The sequence below is a fragment of the Akebia trifoliata genome, chromosome 14 (assembly GCF_017979445.1).
Source record: "Akebia trifoliata isolate Shusen 1 chromosome 14, ASM1797944v1, whole genome shotgun sequence".
In the NCBI taxonomy this organism is placed as follows: Eukaryota; Viridiplantae; Streptophyta; class Magnoliopsida; order Ranunculales; family Lardizabalaceae; genus Akebia; species Akebia trifoliata.
The window spans coordinates 25,183,052-25,199,610 of record NC_141388.1 but is presented as its reverse complement, the minus strand read 5'-3'; the positions used below and the strand labels follow the sequence as shown (position 1 = coordinate 25,199,610).

At 36.0% G+C, this 16,559-nt stretch overlaps 1 pseudogene across 1 annotated transcript; it reads left to right on the top strand.

Moving 5' to 3' along the window:
• Window positions 1–10,395: 10,395 nt before the first annotated feature.
• Window positions 10,396–15,451, top strand: LOC147386604 (protein NETWORKED 4B-like; annotated as a pseudogene). Its single transcript, XR_015172303.1, has 3 exons — window positions 10,396–10,653; window positions 13,208–13,297; window positions 13,576–15,451. The product of XR_015172303.1 is annotated as a protein NETWORKED 4B-like (transcript).
• The last annotated feature ends 1,108 nt before the right edge of the window (window positions 15,452–16,559 follow it).

The window sequence follows — 16,559 nt, the reverse complement described above, 5'->3', positions numbered from 1 at the left end:
TTAAAACTTAAAATTAAACTTATAATTTAATTCAAAATAAAAAATTTTAAAATCTAATTCACAATTAAACAATTAAAATCCAATTCAAAGCTAAACAATTAAAATTTAACATCTAATTTAAAATCAAACAATTAAAACTTAAAATTAGACAATTAACATCCAATTTGAAATTAAAACTTAAAATTAAAAAATTTTATTTAATTCAAAATAAAAAATTTTAAAATCTAATTCATAATTAAACAATTAAAATCCAATTCAAAGCTAAACAATTAAAATTTAACATCTAATTCAAAATCAAACAATTAAAACTTAAAATTAAACGATTAACATCCAATTTGAAATTAAAACTTAAAATTAAAAAAATTTAAAATCCAATTCAAAATTAAAAAATTAAAATCAAATCAAAAGTTAAACAATTAAATCAATAAAATTAAAATTAAATTCAAATCAATAAATTTAAACAAAATTTTTAATCGAGGCTAGAATTGACCAATCACAACTCGAGGTTATCGTGCTACGAGTAGCGGGGGATCACCCCACCACCATTCTCCCAAAGGAAAAGACGCATAAAGAGAAAAAAAGAAAGAGAAAAAAAATTTAGAAAGAAATAAAAAACCAAAAATAGAAAGTTGCTTTCTATTTAAAAGAGAGAACGTTTTCTCTCTTGGGGGGGAGCTTCTTCTCCAACGTCTTGGCTGGTATCCTTCATCTCTTCTTCTCCATTGGGCTGAACGAAGATCTTTGGTGGTCTGTACATCAGTTCTTCTCTCCTTCAACGACCTCTCTCTGCTATCTCGGAGGCTTCATCTCTTTGCCCTTCCACTCTCTTCTTCTCTCCTTCAACTCTCTCATTCAAGTCTCTCATTCCTCTCTGCTCACATCCCTCATATCCCAACTACTGTAACAGCCCCTGCAGCACAGCCATCCTCCCTCCTCCACGTCTCCATTAAAACCTGCAAATCACTTCTCACTCACTTCTCCTCCAACGACCTTGCTGTACCAACGCCCCAGCCACCTTCATACAGCCCTTGCTGCACCATAGGACACCTCCTTCTCTTCTCCATTAAAGCCCCAGCCACCTTCATGCAGCCCCTGTTGCACCATAGGACAGCCCTCTCTCTTTTCCATTAACGCCCCGATAGTCTTTTCCATCTCTCCAATCTCTGCAACGCAGTCCCATTCCGGTCATTAAAATAGTCCAACCCCCCCTCTCCTTGCTATCTTTGACACCTCAAATAGCCTCCATTGGCAGCCCCGAGTCAGTCCAAAACCAGTCCCAATCATCACTCCTTATCCTCCATCAGCAGCCTCATCAGCCACGCCACTGACCTTCTCAGCCTTTTCTCTCATTGTCAAAAAAAATGGAGCAACACAACGCTAACAACAACTCCACCTTCATAACCGCCAGATCTTCATCCCTCTGAGCATCTTCTTCTTCGTCTCTATAGTGTGCACGACTCAGCAGCCACGCTGCCATCATCTCCCTCATGCAATCTCATCTTTCTCACATACTTTGGCAGCGAGCAGTCGGATAATTCTGAAGGGATTCCGAGTAACCAGATTCTTGCATGTGGTAAGTGTATTTAATCGTTTATTTTATTTATTTATTTATTTATTTTCCTTTATTTTCTTATTCTCCTTTGATCGTTATTTCATGTGTGGACTTTCTTCATGAGTGTTAATTTGAACATTTGCATGAACCAACTCACTGATTTGTGCGTGTTAGAAGCTTAAAATTAATTTTTTTATATATGCACGTGAGTCCACTCGTTGAGTTTTTGTGCACATAGGGATTTAAAATTGAATTTTTATATATGCACGTGAGTCGACTCACTATTTTTTTGCACATAGAGATTCAAAATTGATTTTGTTTTAATAGTGGTTTGAGTCAACTCACTGAGTTTTGTGCATATAGGAGGTTTTAAAATCGGATTTTTTACTCATTTTCCACGTGGGTCAATTCACTGATTTGTGCGTGCAAAGGAACTCCAAAATTGTTTTTTAATAAAATTGGAACTGAGTCGACTCACTGATCTTTTATGTACATGGAAATTTAAAAATCAATTTTTCTTAACAAAATAAGCATGAGTCAACTCACTGATTTCTATGTATATGGGAATCAATTCACCGACTCACTGATCTTTTATGTACATGGAAATTTAAAAATCAATTTTTCTTAACAAAATAAGCATGAGTCAACTCACTGATTTCTATGTATATGGGAATCAATTCACCGATCAATTTATTGATGTTTACCACATGTCCTTTTTTTAAGGAAAATTTGCATGTATGTGTGAGCGGTTGATTCACTAATTTGCCCCATGTCCCTAATATTTTGATTGTTGAAGCGCCGACTTGTTGTTCCGCAATGTATTCGTAATTTGAAAGTTTGCATGTTTACAATACCCATTTTTTGTAAGATTCACTTTTGGGAACATTCTAATTTTGAAAATTTTGTCATTTTCTAATTTGGGAAACCCAATAATGATAATTCTCTAATTTGGAAAATATTTTTGCAAATTTCTAATTTGGGACTCTCATATTTGAAAATTTCTATTTCGAAAAGATTATATTTCAAAATTTCCAATTTAGAAACTTCTTATATTTTTTATAAACTCTCAATTTAGGAAGTTTCTAGTTTTTAATTTAAAATTTTCATGGATTCCCAAATTAGAAGTTTCATATTCCCAATTTTCCATTTTAGAAAGTTTTCACAAATTCCTATTTTAGTTGATTTGAAAAATCTTCACGTATTTGGATTTGTAATTGAAATGTTGCCATGTGGACTTTGGAGTATAGGTCGGAATTAAGGTTTTTTTCAAATATTTCCATTTTTATGCGAAATTCGAGAAATTATATGATATTTGGGGAATATTGGCCTTGAGATTCGTTTGGCATACTCGATATAATTTGATAATGATTGGACCATAATCTTGACTTTAGTCTCTACCCGTTGATCGTAGGATAGTTTGGATCGTAGTAGAGACCGATTATCTCGATCGGGCGGGTTCGGTGCCTAACACCTTCCGAAACCCGTAATCTGACCCCTTATCCAATTCTCTGATCCGTGGACCGACCCGATCCATTTTGGAGTTATTTATGGTTCCTAGACCTAAACTAGGTAGCGACTCCCATTTCCCAAAAGTCCCCCATTAATAAATTGAACCCCTATCCACTATTTAGTGAAGACGGGTCAAGGCGATTTCACCAACATATTGACTTTTGCCTTACACATGATGCCTCATGAGCTAATTTAGACGAAAATTGGCCATTTGATGTAAGTTTCAAAATTATTCTATCCCTCATCAGCATCTTCGGGATTGGTCTCTCTAAAATGATCTCAATAATTATTTTCATACGATCATTGTATGGTCTTGGGAACACCCACCTTCTATCTACAATAAAATTTTGAATCACTGCATTCAAATGACGATCAAACTGATTTATAACTCGATTGCCAAATCTTGAAATAATGCTCCCTTCTTGTAACCATGGATCTTTCCATATATACATGTCTTCCCCATCTCCAATCAAAAAACGGACATGCTTTCTAACAAATTCTCTCATTTAAAATACCTTGCCATGCCTAAGATGAGTTATTTGAGGGCTGGCATCCCTAAATATCTGCATCCCCCACATACCGTTTCCCCATCCATTCTGCCCATAGGAAATTATTTTCCACCAACTCCAAAATAATTTTGCTATACCAATTTTGTTTATATTCCTAAGGCATTGAATGCCAGGTCCTCCATTTTCAGAAGAATTACAAACTCTAGCCCCACTGATAGGATGAATAGAAAGCTTAAGAAATAAACCATTCCACAAAAAGTTATTAAAAATATTCTCAATCGTTTTTAGCACACTCACTTGGATATTGAAACAAGCAAACCAATAGACTTGAAAACTTGATAAGACAGATTTAATTAGTTCAAGTCTTCCTGCATACAACAAAAGATTCGATTTTCGCTCCTCTACCCTTTTGGATACTCTATCAATCAAAGGTTGACAAAGCGTATGAATAAGTCTTGAGGAGAATAAATGGAGACTCAAATATTTGATAGGGAGGCTTCCTTTCGAGAATCCAAGATTAGTAAGAATATCATTCTGATTTTTACAAGATTCACTAAAAAAATCTAACTCTTTGCTTCATTAGCTTGAAGACTGGAAGCATTGTAAAAAATATTAAGGACCTCTCGAATAGACCTTACTGACGATTCATCATTATTAGAAAAAATTAGAACAACATCAGAATCAAATGGGAAATTCCCAGACTACCCATAACTCTAGGAATACTCAATTGATTTGAAGAAACAAACTGATTAAGGATACAAGAAAAAGCTTCCATAATCATCGTAAATAAATAAGGAAAAAAGAGGATCTCCTTATCTGAGACTTCGTTCACTTCTGAAAAATCCATGAGAAGTACCATTAATTGAAAAACTGGGTGTAGACACACATTCCATAACATGTTCTATCCAAATGGAAAGACATCCTAATTGAAAGAGAATTGATTTCAAAAAGTCCCAATTAACACAATCATAAGCTTTTCTAATATCAATTTTGGCACAAAGGATTTCAGGAGATTTAGAATTGTGAAAATTGTGGACCATTTCATGGGCAAGAAGAATATTATCTTGAATTTTTCTTCCCTTAACAAAAGCCAATTGATTAGGAGAAATAATATCAGGCAGACAAACGGCTAACCTATTTGCAAGTAATTTGGAAATTATCTTATAAATAAAGTTGCAAAGGGAAATAGGTCTGTATTTTTTAGGGCGATTGACATTCTTTTCCTTTGGGATTAAACAGATTAGTGTGACATTAATTTCCTTCAGCATCATCCTCTTTTTGAAAAAATCAAGCACTGCTACACAAACATCTTCACCTACAATATCCCAGAAATTACTGAAAAATTCACCCCCAAATCCATCTGGTCAGGAGATTTGTTCCTTGGGGAATCAAATATAACATATTTTATTTCCTCCTTTGTAATACGATTTGATAATATTTGCACATGTTCCACAAAGAATTTAGAATGAAAAGGCACTTGCGTACTTACAGTATTGCTTGAGTTGCAAAATAATACTGAAAAATATTAAGTAGCCCATGCTTCAGTCCTCTCTTCATCTTAGAGTAATTCTCCTTGATCTATGACTAGCTCCATAATTCCATTCTTTGCAATATTCGCAGCTACTGAAGTATAAAAGAATCGAGTATTTCTATCCCCCTCCCGAAGCGATTGTATCCTTGACTTTTGCCTGTACATACTTTCTTCGTTGTCTAGCTCTGAATTATACACCCTTAGGAGCTTCCACCTCCTGGCCTTGAAGATTATTATTCATCAGTTCCCTTCGAATTTGATTTTGGATTCTAAAAAATTATCTTTTGCTTCATCTTTCCACCTGTGGATAAACCCAAAATAATTCTTATTCCACTCTCTTATGAATTTTTTACTGCCCGAATTTTCCTTATGAGTCTGAACATAGGAGTACCCATGATTTACTGATTTTACACATTGGATACCACTTCTTTCAATCTTGGCTTACCAATCCACATAGAAAATAATTTAAAAACTTTCGGACTAGCAGAAGAATTCTTTGGAAATTCCCATTTTAATGGAGCATGATCTAACACTCCGCACAGTAAGTAACTATAACTTATTTGAGGAAACTTAACCACCCACACCATATTAATTAGAACCCTATCCAATCTATGTAAAATTCGTCTGCTTCCTGTGGATTTATTACTCCAAGAGAACCAGTCAGAACTTGTTCTCAAATCTTGCACACCAATCGAATTAATGAATTCATTAAAGTTACGCATATAACGACTAGAAGTAAGCCAACCTACAACCTTCTCTTCTTGGAATCTAACCGTATTGAAATCGCCCAACACGATCCATGGCTCTAGCATGACTAAGTTCTTAAGATCTGACCACAATGAACTTCTATCGTTCTCAAAATTTTCAGCATACACACGACATAAAGCTAATGAATCCATTCCGAATTCGAATAACTTTACAATGGATCACTTGACTAGATTCGAAAATCTTGTGCACACAAAAACTTATTGGATTCCAACCCACCCATATCCGACCATAAAAGTGGGAATCATAATTATCAACGAACTTCCAATTTTTATAGAGTTTTCTTTAGAACTTCGCTGCCTCTTCCTTCTGTACTTTCGTCTTAGAAAATCCTATCAACTCAACCTTCTCCTCTATAATAAAATCACGGATCGCTTGTCTCTTTCGTGCATAGTTCATACCTTGCACATTCCACATTAAGACAGATTGATATGGTTCCCCTCACTAGGGATAGCTTTAGATCTCGTGGTTCTATTTACCATCTCCCCCACGTGCTTCTTCTTTATGTTTCTCATACTCTGTTTTTTCACACTTTTGGCATTAACTGCGCTAGCTACATCATCATCTTCCAAATTCTTTTGTTTTACTCTCTTACTACTACCCCCAGCCAATTGCACAGGTTCTACTTCAATAATTTCTGCGTCATTCTCCAAGGCTTGAAACACATTCTCCATTCTCATCAATTAAACCTTTAGAACTACCTCGAGATTTGTTGCCAAATCCGAACTATCCACTTTCTGTTATACTCCAACCGATGTACCCATATCCGCTCCAGATTTTTTCAATGAAGATCCATGTCTACTAACCACGTGATTCCAACCATCATTCGTTGGAGTAGAATTCGGCAACAAATTTGATTCTCCCACTAAAGACTATGTATCTCCATCCACCTCTGACACACGCGATTTTCAAATTTAAATCTCCTTGTGAAAGCGCCCTCGATCCGCGGGGTGCGCGGATCCGCTTTTGACCCTTGAGGTTTGGGAGTCGCCACCTAGTTTAGGTCTAGGAACCATAAATGACTCTACAATGGATAAAAAAGAACTAATCTACATAAAAATCTGAATCCAGGGATCATGTTACGGGGTTGGAAGGTGTTAGGCACCAACCCCGCCTGGCCAATGCCGGTCTCTACTTATCCCAAATAGATCTACATCGCTAATGATAAACTAGATTAAAAATAATAATAATAATAAAAATTTACCTTTGATCTGCAAAAGTGCTATTCCCTCAGATTTGAAAAAAAACAGTTCCTTGTACCGTACTCCTTGCTTCGCTTTGTCTCGGGATCTGATTTCTGATCTCCGAGGCAAGGTGTCTCTTTCTTGGATCTGGATGCTTTGAATTTGTGGTGGATTTTTGGGATGTTTTTGGGAGGTTTTTGGATGATTTTTAGGCTAAAATCGGAGTAGGGGTATTAGGGAAGGAGTTAGGGCTCCAAAATTAGGGTTTTGGAGGGGTTGTGGAGGCTTCTTCACCTACTTTTCCTAGCGTTTTTTCTTTGATCCGAAAATAGGGTGTGGAGGCTCCTATTTATAAAGTTTTTAGAAGCATTTAGGATTTGATTAGGGTTTCTTTTAGGGTTTCAATTAGGGTTTTGACTTAGTCTTTAGGGTTTTAGGGTTTTGACTTTAGTCTTATGAGATTGACTTGATTAGTTTTAGATTAGGGTTTGGATTTAGGGTTTTGACCTTAGTCTTATGAGATTGACTTGATTAGTTTAGATTAGGATTTTGATTTAGGGTTTTGACCTTAGTCTTATGAGATTGACTCGATTAGTACCTTGACTTCAGTCTTGCTTGATTGACTTTAATTTTGACTTCAGTCTCACTTGATTGACTTTAATACCTTGACTTCAGTCTTGCTTGATTTACTTTTAATTTTTGGAGAACCCCCTTCTATTATATCTTTAATTCTTTGAACCCCCGAATGGAGGGGTCCTTAAAGAAATATCCCACGAACCCTCAACAATTTTGCCTGAGAGTCCAATTAATCGATTTTTTAGGTTCAACTTTTTAAATTAATTTCATTAATGTTTTACTTTAATTATTTAATGTTTTATTTATTAATTTCGAATTTTTTAATTATGAAAATTGTGAAATTACCGTTTTGCCCTCGGAGAGGATTTTTTACGTTTTAAGTCGTTTTTCAATGTTCCAGGATGTTTTGGAATCAGTTTTTCGTAAGGAATTCAATGGGAATGTTGGTTTTTGTCATTTATGAAGTTTTTATATGAAATGATCGTGAACTTTATGAGGGGTATTTTCGTAATTTTGTCAAATTTTGTGAAAATTGGCGAAGTGGTTTACTTGATTTCGATTTGTTGTTTTATGTGTTTGAACGGATTTTCCTAAGCGTAATGTAGGCTCTAAGGTTGTTTTGAGGTTAGGAGTATTTTGGTAATTTAATCATTTTTTGTGATTTTTATCGTGAAGCTTCTTTTTGGTTTGCAAGATGATGATTTCTATGTTTCTGGGGTCGTATTTTCCTAGCGTAGCGTGGTTTCTAAATTTTGTCAGTTCGAGATACCTCATCCGGATTTCTGAAACATATCTGGTAACAAAATAAAGCATTGGAATAGACATCCATCATTGGGAACCTTTGCGATCGGGTTGACGACTTGATTAATCAGGCGGATGCAAAAATGAGGTGTCTACACCTTGTATTTCGGAATTTGTTTCAGCCACTTCATTCCGTTAACGTAACTCTGACTCACACAATATTTTCAAATTAGAATAAGCTTGAAATTCTTAATTTGTTTCAGCTACGTCATTCCCAACTTCTCCAATTCGATCCATCCTACTTGCACCTGCGTCAACCCCCATCTTACCCTGAATATCCAATTTTTCCTCCACAGCAACAGTATTACAACCCATTTCTACCGATGTCACTTCAATAACTAATGGCTTAGTAGCCCAAGCAACTATCGGTATTACATGTTTCTTCCTTTTTAACTTCGGACATTGATCATGACTATGATCGAATGTTGCGCACACCTTACATGGTTTCGGTTGCCACTCATAAACCACTTGTTGATTATATTTCATTCCATTTCCCCACTCCAAAATTACTATGTTTGGGAATGCACATCTGCAGTCAATCTCAACACAAATACGAGCGAATCCGAGTCGAGATCTATTAGCAGTTGCCTCGTTCGAATGCAATGGATTTCCTATTTTACTTCCTATTCGTCCCAAACAGATCGAAAACCAAAACTAAATTAGAAATTGCGGAAACCTAATCCAAATTGGAATAGTAGCGAGCATTTCACGCATAGGTTTAGCATCCACATACCATTTTTGAAGAATTAATGGTCTACCTCCAATACTCCAAACCATGGAATTAAGAACCATATTGCAGTCCTCTGAATTGCTGAATTTAAATAAAAAGAATCCATGTTCCATGGAGAACAACTCTAGATTACCTTTAATTTTTCACATTCATTGAACCGCAATTTTTAATCCATGAAAATAAGGCCTTTTCCCTAGAAGATATCCCACCAGACAATTCTCCCATTTAGATGCTTCAGATTATATCTCCTCTTCTAGCAATAAAATCGTATCACCATTATTCACTTCAGGAAAAAAAAATCAAGCCTTTTTTCTATCGAGGAAGGACTACTTCCCTTTAGAAGATCTTTCCAGGAAACTACAAACAAAAAGGCAGCCATTAAATCCAAGAGTAAAAAACTATACGTAGAAATTATGGTGATTCTATACTCTTCTCCACAAAACAGGAGAAAAAAACGAATCTTCCTACACCTTTCTTTTGATAGTTTCTCTCTCTAGAACCTCAGATCTTCTCTCTCTAAAATAATTTTAAACAGGTCCAGAAGCTTAGGATTTAGGATAAGTTTATCCCCAAGGGTCTCCCAAAATCCTATAAATAAGACCCCATCCAAGGTAAAAAGGAAGAGGAGCTCATATGATCTAAAATTGTGTCCATGTCTCTCCTTAAAGCCATCTAGCCTACCAAAACTCTATCCAAATCCCTTCTCAAACACCCAAAAAGTTCTAACTAAAAAGAAGAAGAAAAAACTAAGGTAGAGTGTAGTTAAAAAAAAAATTCTATGTAATCCCCCTCTAAACCCCCCCCCCCCCCTCTTCTACTTATTCCCTTATTTACATTTAGCAAGTTTTTTTAATGTTTTTTTTTCTTGTAGTAATATAGATCTTAGTTTGCTTTAGTGAGGCTTGGAGGTAAAGAGTAAAACCTCTTAGAGGTAATATCCTCTTATAAGACCTCAATAAGCTTTGAAAAACATTACATTAATTGTTCTTTACTCTCTTAACAAGCTTTAAATTCCTAGATTAAATGTACTTTACTTTCTTAGCTTCTTAGTACAGAAGTCTTTATTTCCTTTAAATTCCTTGCAAAAAAGAACATTAGTGGAAGTAACCAAATGAGAAATGACTTTTTCAAAAACAAAATTCTTTTGCATATATTTTGTTTATTGGGATCATCAATTTCCTTCTCAACGGTACCTTATTTATAAAATATCAATTAACATTTTTCTCTGTATTGATTCTTATTGAAAAAAGTGTGGTAAAGTAATTACTGAAATACCATAGTTCTGCTCAGAAAAGACAGAGCACTGTCTCTTTTATTTATTTTTTTGTTGGCCGCATGTTTTCTAAATTTTGGTTCATGGGTTTGTTTTGCCTCAGCTTGCTAGGGCAGCTCAAGTCAGAAAATGAAGAGGACAGAATCAAGAAAATCACATTCATTGTGGTGGGATAGTCACATCAGTCCCAAAAACTCTAAATGGCTTGCAGAAAATCTTGAAGGTGAGAAACGAAAATTGAATTGGGTTATCTTATTGTCGTCTTTTATCTAGTAAATTATTAGGGCAAATCAGATAGAGGAAAAATATAAGTAAATAAAGAAAAAAGACAGCGAGGAAAATCAGGCTTACCAACTAGACCGTAAGAAATACTAATGAGTTATGCTTAGTGTAAATTATCTCCTTTCTGTTTCTTATTTTGTCTATAAAACTGAAGCAATAATATATTATATTTTTATTAAGATTATATAATCCAGTGTTAATCTCACTAGAAACTAATTTTTCAAGTTGGCACTGACACAAATGTAGAGCCTCAAAGTGATCAAGTGTGGGCCTTCCCATAATTAGCATACAATGACCCCAAAACTGCTTCGGATTTTCTGACAAAGTGACTGTGGTCTACATCTGAGAGTTTTCTTAATGATTCACTCAAGATCATAAGTGGAATTTTTTGATGATTTATTTCTAGATGAAGTTCTCATAAGATATTCTAATGGAAAGATCTCAGATGTTCATTTTCCTCTTAATAATTCACTAAATTATGGGAAAACCTTTAGGCTCTAGGGTCTGTATGATTGCAGGGAATTTGTTTTCACTTTTCAATGGAATATGAACTCCTCAGGAAAATGAAATCATAAAAAAGAGAGTTGGTTTTTAGTTTTAAGTGTTTGGAGTAATCATGAGAGAATAACGTTAGGACCATTTTTCCAGGGAGTGGAATTGGAAAATATCTTTCTTTTTAGCGTGGAAAATTAATTTGCCACGTAATTGAATTCCATGAAAAATGTAGCCATATGCCTGAATATTACAGGAAATCATTTTTCGTTCCATTTTCCATGTGCAATCCTACGGACCCTTATTTTATTGAATTGTCAAGTCAAATTTCAAGGCAAAAGGTATTTCTCTGAGGAACCCTCGTGTACTTCACTAGAACTTGTTCCAAATTTTATGTGCTATGCTGACGAACCGATGGCATGATGCCACGTGTATTAGAAAATAAAAAGAGTGATTGGTTAGTGGAGAGAAAATTTTGGGAGAATATCGGAGCAGTTTTTTACTTGCTTTTTCAATAAACATGGCCTCATGCCATTGGTTCATCAGTTTAGCATATAAATTTGAAAACAGCAAATCTCTGTTCTTACTTAGAATATCAATGGCCGATTTACTTTCCATGGGGCAAGTCTGGAGAGTTATTATTTACATTTAAAAATGGAATATATTTATGTTTGACTTTTCAAATTATTTCATGATTGAGTTTTAATATGGGCAACAGTCAAACGGTTAGACTACTTGGATTCAGTTTGGCACCCTTTCCTTGGCCTTAAGAGGTGTCTTGTGCTCATCAATACCAACTGTCCAAATGTTAGGACATAATAAAAATTTGAGTCCGACTAGCCTTACTAAGTTAGTAAGGATTTTACCCTCACTAAGGGTTGTTGGGCTCCCCTTGTGGCATCCAAAAACACGATCCGAGGCTTAGGGTTGTGAGGACAAAATTCTATGATCATTAAAAAAACAAAATTCCAAAAAAAGTTAATTTTCACCGTTGAATTTCAATTTTAAGTATGGAAGTTAATGTGGAAGTTCATCAGCCGTCAAAAGTGTTTTGTGAATATTTTTGTTTTGTTTTGTGAATATATTTTTTTATCTGAGTTTTTAGAAGAAACGTAGAGGGCCGTGGTATTGTATTGCTGATTTGGTAGTCCATTTGAGCAAAACAATCCTTTGTAAGGTTTAAAATCTTACTAAGTTAGTAAGGAAACTGTTCCTCTATAAATTTCCAAAATTAACTTAAACATAGATTTTGGAATAATGATTTTCTGACACCCCCCCTGTGACGTACGCTTCCTAACGTGGCATGTGCTAGAACCATAGATATTTTCTTCGGGATACGCAACTGCACATATTTATATTGGAATTTAGAGGGTTGAGTTTGCAAACTCTTTAATATTCAATTAGTTTTAACCATATGGTAAATCAATCTATTAACCATAGGGTAATTCAATCCCATGTTTGCTTTATGCTTTATACTTTATGCTTTATGTTTTTTTACTTTATTGCTTTAAGTTTAGTTGATAGTTTTGATTTTGCCATGAGTAAGTTTACTCCCACATCGACTAGGAGAAGAATTGATTTGCAATTCTTAAATAATTGTACTTCTAATAGCTTTAAAAGTGGATAGAAGTAGTAAGCGGGCTCATGCGCGCACACGGGGGCCCAAGAGGAAAATCCAAGGTTCCAATTGGGATTTGGATCCACCAGTATGAAAACCTTAATGCGTGTGCGCACAGGGGGGGTGCAAAATCTAGGATTTACACCTCACGTAGGTGCGCACATTCGAATTGGTTTGTGACTGTTCTAAACAGTCACTTTCTCTTTATTTATATCCAATGCTTAATCGATTTAAAAACACACTTGTTTTCTCTGCTATTTTAATTTTATTTTCGACTACTAGTACATCTTTATTATTCGTTGTGAGAGCACGTAACATCGTCGAGTTCAAAGTTACGTTCCAATTTAGAGTACCCTTTTGGATACGTGGTTGTTGTATCTTGCAGAACGAACGCCTACAGACTGTGGTACCGTAGCAGGGGCGAATTTTGTTTTAGGACAGTGCTTTGTGCACACCTCAACCAATTTTGTTTTAGGTAATAATTTTCTATTACATTCACTTTGAAAATCAGGAATTTTTCAATCTTCTTCTCTCTCTGTCCATAAGAAATCAGTATTCAGCAATAAAAATTTATGGGCATGTACAGTTGTGTATCCCAAGGAAAAAAATCTATGGTTCTAGCTCATGCCATGTTAGGAAGCGTATTTCAGAGGGAGCATCAGTAGATCACCGCCTCTAGAATTTATTATTATTTTTTCTATGCCATGCCATGATCATCTGAATTTGAATGACAAAAATAGTCCTTGACCTCAGAGATGGAGCAGAGTGTCACACGAATGCTGAAACTGATAGAAAAGGAAGGAGACTCATTTGCTAAGAAGGGCGAGATGTATTATCAGAAAAGACCAGAGCTAAAATCTCATGTAGAGGAATTATATAGTATGTACCGGTTTATAATATCTCATGTAGAGGAATTACATTGCATGTACCGGTCTCTGGCGGGGCGCTATGATCACTTGACTGGAGAATTGCGTAAGAACATCTTCTGCAAGGACAGTGATGAGTCATCGTCAGATTCTGAGTCAGATTCAGGTTCTGAGTCAGAGAAGCTCCGGATGGCAGATGAAGAGAATTCAGAAGCTCTATCAAAAGTTGTGGAAAATGGGAAATACGAAGAGCTTCATGGAAGAATTTCATGGTATGATGAAGAGTTGAGAGTCGCAAACGAAAGGATTCGGTTGTCAGAAGAAGATGTTTCCAAGTTGAAGCTCGAGATTGCAAACACTGAATCTGCAGAGGACAAGATTGATGTAGTGGAAAAGCTTGAGGCTTCAGAGGAAGAGATTGTTAGGTTGAAACTTGAAGAATCTGAGAAGAATGAATCTTCAGAAGCAACCCATGGTTTGCAGGTTCAACTTGCATCCAATCCAGAAGACACTAAGAATGATGTTTTGGATCGAGATCAGAGGATTGAGGCACTAGAGGAAGAGTTGATAGTTAGAAACGAAAAACTCCAGCTTTCTGAAGAAGAGATTGCGAGGTTGAAGCTTGAGCTCGAGAAGAGAACAAAGCTTCTATTGTTAGTACATTTGATCTTGAATCTGCTCAGAAAGATAACATGGCATGGGAGGCAGAGTGCGAATCGGAGAAAAGACAGGTCTCAGAGCTTCAAGAACAGATTCTGAGGTTAGAATTCGATCTATCCAATCGTGATCATGAGATTAAGGAATCGAAAATAGCCATCATTACATGGGAGTCGAAGAGTAGATCTTTAGAGGCAGAGATCAAAAGGGTTGAGATTGCAATGCGAAGTGAGATGGAGATATTAAAGGCAGGCATTGTTGAGAGAAGTAATCGCATGGAAGAGTTAAATAAAGGCCTTGATGCACTTAAACTGAAATACGATATGTTGGTGGTTGAAAGAGATGGTCTCAATGCAGAGGTGCTTAGACTTGTTGCCGAAGTGGGTTCTCGAGATGACCGGTTGGGTCAAATGGATCAACATTTGCACCAATTACATATGGAGCATGTGAGCTGATCTTGGGATCGGAAAGAACTCGGGAACTTTTGGAGGAATTGGGGTCGAGGGTGAAGGAGTTAGTGGAGGAGGTGGAGAGAGAGAGGTGTGATCTCTGAAGGGGCCGAGGAGAAACGGGAGGCAATTCAACAGTTATGTTTCTCACTCGAGCATTATCGGAATGGGTATCATCAGCTTCGGCAAGCTTTTCTTATGCATAAACGTCCAGCAGTATTGGTGTCTTGAATCTATCTAGTTTTAGGAACAATTCTGTTTCCAAGGGTTGGTTCTTTAGCTCTTTCTTCATGTGTTGATCTATCTGGTTTAATGAACAATTCTGTTTCCAAGGGTTGGTTCTTTAGCTCTTTCTTCATATGTTGTTCCCTCTCGTCTAGTGTTCCCTCTCGTCTAGTGTGTGCTCGTACTAGATTAGTTTAGTGGGCTATGGATGAATTCTTGATTTGGTTTGGTTTGGTTTGGTTTGGTTTATGAGACCAAAGATTGATTCCTTTTTTATTTAAATATAAGGTACAACTAGTTTTATGGACCATAATACTGGATTTTCATTCTAAATACCCCCAAAGTTTTTGGGCCGAAACTTGGCAATCAAGTTAGGAAACTTTCTTAACTAAATCCGCCCTCCACCTTTAAGAAAATATTTGAAGTATCTAAAATACCCCTTCACCTAAAAGTTTCTTTTGTCTCTCTCATCTTGGGATTTTACGTTCTTTCAACTTATTTGTGATTTTCGACGTTGAACGGTGAACTCAATGGCAAACAATAAATGTAGATGTCAGTGATGTTTGAAGATCTTCGAACAGGTAAGTGATCAAATTGATTTTTCTTTTCTTAAAAAGAAAATTAAAAAAATCAAACTTAATTGTGTTGTTGAAAATATTAGCAATTTCATTGGCTTTTGTCAAAAACAAACGAAAAAATTGTTGCTGTAAAATTAAAAAGGCGAGATCCCTCTTTTATTAATTCAAAGCAGCTAATTTGTGTTATCTTTCAAAGCATCTTAGCCGTTGCTTTGTTTATAAGAAAGCAACAATTCGGTTTTTGTCTATTTCAAAGTTGTAAAATTAACTCTCTTATTATTCTTTTACTATTCATGTTTGTTGTATATTTTCAAAATAAAATAAGAATTGTTATAGTTTTTTGGTTTGTTTTTCTTAAATTAGATTTTGAGATTTTTTGTGTATATAAGGTTTAGTCCCACATCGCTCACAAGTTAGAAAGTGGTGTACCTTATAAGTAATAGCCAACATAGTTAGTTGTATTTGTGTCACACCTTTAGACTTTGATCCAGTGCTTCGAGGTGGTGCGAAGCACCACCCGCGCACGTGCGAAAGGGCGATTGGGCGTTTAGGGCGCTTTGAGGTGCACTTGGCACTTCGCACGTACGCGTCGCAAGGAGCTGGGGAGCCTTAAAATTTTTGGGATACGAAACCATCCAACGGTGGTGGTTGATCCATCACGTGTGATGGATCGGGTGCGATCAGCACCGCACGATCAAGTTAGTATCCGATCGATTCCCGATCGGATACAATGGATCGAAATAATACCGAATCGAGAACGATCCGATGCATTGGATTAAGGTAGTACCTGATCAGAATGATCAGATGCGATGGATTGATATAGTACATGATCAGTAACGATCGGATCCGTTAGATCAAATGGCAACTGATTGGACGCGATCAGAGCCACTAGATCAAACAGATTCAACTAAAAAGTATTAATTAAAGGACATGAGACACATTCTTTCGATAGGGTGCAATCT